The sequence below is a fragment of the Ursus americanus genome, chromosome 6 (assembly GCF_024610735.1).
Source record: "Ursus americanus isolate L20-20 chromosome 6, mUrsAme1.1.p, whole genome shotgun sequence".
Lineage (NCBI taxonomy): Eukaryota > Metazoa > Chordata > Mammalia > Carnivora > Ursidae > Ursus > Ursus americanus.
The window spans coordinates 71,728,863-71,731,904 of NC_142132.1; positions in this window are offsets into that span (position 1 = coordinate 71,728,863).

A 3,042-nucleotide genomic window follows, 5' to 3' on the forward strand; every position below is an offset into this window, starting at 1 on the left:
ATACCATCTGACACAGAGAAGTGGTCTGAAACACACAGTGATATTGGGGAAAAACTGCAGACATTATGTTGGAAAATCAATCACTGAAATAGGAAATGAAGACTCCGTGTTTCTAGATTCTAGGACTCTAACTGAGAAACTAGTTTATCAGATACAACATATTAAAGCATCATTGTGAACTGCAAAGGACCTTAAATAAGTATCTAAAAATATCTGGGCCCAATTAATAATGTACTCTTCTGGATTTTTATCCATAAATTAAAATATATATATACCATCTTGTCCCTTCCCACATGTTAGTGTAGAATAGTCGAATCAGCAAAACCCCAAGGCAACATCCCAGGAGCAGGGAAGCTCAGCCTTCAGCGAAATAAGAACTCCCGGCTGGTAGATGGTCTCGCCAAAAAGTATTGCCTCCCTAGGGCAAGGGGAAAGTGACTCTGTGGCATGCAACTCTACCCCTATGGGTGGACTTTGTGGCCAGTGTGAGAGCTGCCACTTGACTCCGATTCTCCCAAATTCTGCGATTTCTGAAAGATACTCCCCTTTCCATCTTCCCCTCCTTCCCCCCAACATCAGACACACTCTCCTAAAGAATCAGACACCAGCAACCAGAAATAAAAAGAATGATTATAGCCCCGCTTCTGTGATCACTGTTCATACAGCACAAGTGTCTTCTCCAGATGTTAAAAGCATCCACCAAGAATGTGAGGTCACCAAATCAGGATAATAGAGGACCAGGAAATGTCATGTAAAGCACCATCTTAGGGTCACCCACCCCTCAGGATAACCTCCCCTGATCTGTTTCCTACTCAGCCTGTAGTGTCATTTCTGGAACTCCGCTGCTGACCAATAATTAGGTCGACTACACAGCACGAGTTTCCTGCTGGGATATAGACAACATGTATTTACTGACAGGTGTACCTCCGCTCGTGGTTGGAAACCTGGCTTTGAACCCTGCACTTGTGATCCGCTACGCCCAACTTGGGCAATCTAGTGATGTGGGTTCTTCACACATTGAAGCAGCTACCAGGGGAACAGCTAGCCCTCCCACCATGGCTGATTCTTAATGAAGAGAAATGGAATTCGGACATTCACTGGTGGGGAGGATGCACTGGTGGGCACGTGGGGGTTTCCTGAAATCTGGCAGATTCAAGTCAGATAAATAAGAGATGTCTTCGAAAATAGGCTGAATCCATGGCCATTGAGGACTGGGTTAGCCAAGGAGGTGAGAAACAGTTGAGCGCCAACAATATTCACCTCAAGTGCCCCTGAAAGGGACCCTCTGTGGCTGCCTAACCAGATGCTTGAGAATTAGCGTGACAGACACCATTCAAAGGGAAAGAGAACAGGGAAAGAACGTTTGCCTCCAAATGTCTTAACACCATGCATTGCCTGCATCTTTTCCCTTCTAATTCGAAATGTGGACCTTATTTCACACTAAATTCCTTTCTATTTTCCAGGCCTTTTCTGAACTCTCTAGCATAGAGAAATACAGATGCATAAACTGAAAACTGAAAAGGCATCTTTGCTGTCAGAGGAAGGGCTGTCTCATCCCCCCCCCTTTGATATAGCTGCTGTTCAATGTGCAGCACTGAGCCTTCTGCCTTGTACACACAAGTGATTGATTCTATCACCCGAATCCCAGAATTGTTCCAAACAGGTATCTTTTTCCTGACCACTTCTTCAATTGCAGGGAGTGAAGAGGGAGGAAGGGAGGAAGGGAGAATTCATCCCACTCAATGTTAACTTATCAGCCTACGTGGAAAAAAAAAATTCAGGACTCTTGCCTTATACTCCCTTGTCTTCTGGAGCAGTCCAGAAAACATGCAAGAGAGGAATGTCGTTTATAAGACCTGAAAGTAACTCTGTTGGTCAGTTCTTTGAAGGCAAGGAAGCTCTGTGGATTTATGATGCAGTAAAATTGTCGTAATTTGGCACCAACATCGTTAACGGTGACTATAAAGACATCTTCGGCACACTGGTACTGTAGGCCAGAAATAACCATGTGGAGTAGGCTAGAATATTCTACCTGCAGATTTTCATAAAAACTCATGCCAATACTGCCCAGATGGAATGCACACATAAAGCATAGGACTTACCATCTATTTTTACCAAGAGTATTTTTAAGGAATTTTTTATCATCTTGGCTCAGGGCTTTCTTTCTCTGTGCCTCTTCCTTATTTACAAAAACCACTCTCCTCAACTGTCATATTTTAAAATCCTGCCAGCTACTTTCTTTTCAGATATTCCTCTAATGCCCCTGGAATTCTGCTTTTTACTCAAAGATATTTTTTTAAATCTGAATAGGAATGATCAAGTACTGCTCTAGTCCACCCTTTAAAGAATCCCATTTAGCTTCCTTTGAGAGATGATTATGAATCCTATTGACCTGCTAAAAACGCCCCAATGTTCCCTGGGGTGCCAGTCACGATGATAATTTGGATGATCTCCGTTTGTGTGTTTGTTTATTTTGAGCATTCGGATTGCTCTTTTCTCATGACCGTACAGGAACATTTGTTATTTTACTGATGGTAGAATCAGAGCCTAGAGAACCAGTCACTCACTGAAGGGGAGGGGTAGGGCTGGAATTCGGGATTCTTGGCTCTACACGCCCAAGCAGGTCCTAACCAAGTAGTAACTGCAAAACTTACTAACTAGATTTCTTGAAAGGATTTTCTTAGAAGCATCTTGCCAGAGTCTAATTTTAGAGTTCAAGTGTTATTAGCACTTACACATTTCAAGGGGTTTGCAACTTCCCTATGTGGGAAACATACTTCACTGCAGGGCAGGGTCAAATATTCTTTGCAGTGTCTTTGCTGTGCTTTAAATTTCTAGCATTCCTCCAAGGGAATTTATATATGGCTACATTCCCATATTGAAAGTGAACAGTTACCATGCACAATTACCTTTGAGGGAAAAAGATAGGAGTTAGGATGATCATAGACCCAGCAATTCTACTTCTAGGTATAGAACCCAAGAACTGAAAGCAGGGACTTGAGTAGGTGTCTGTAACACTGATGTTCATAGCAGCAGTATTCA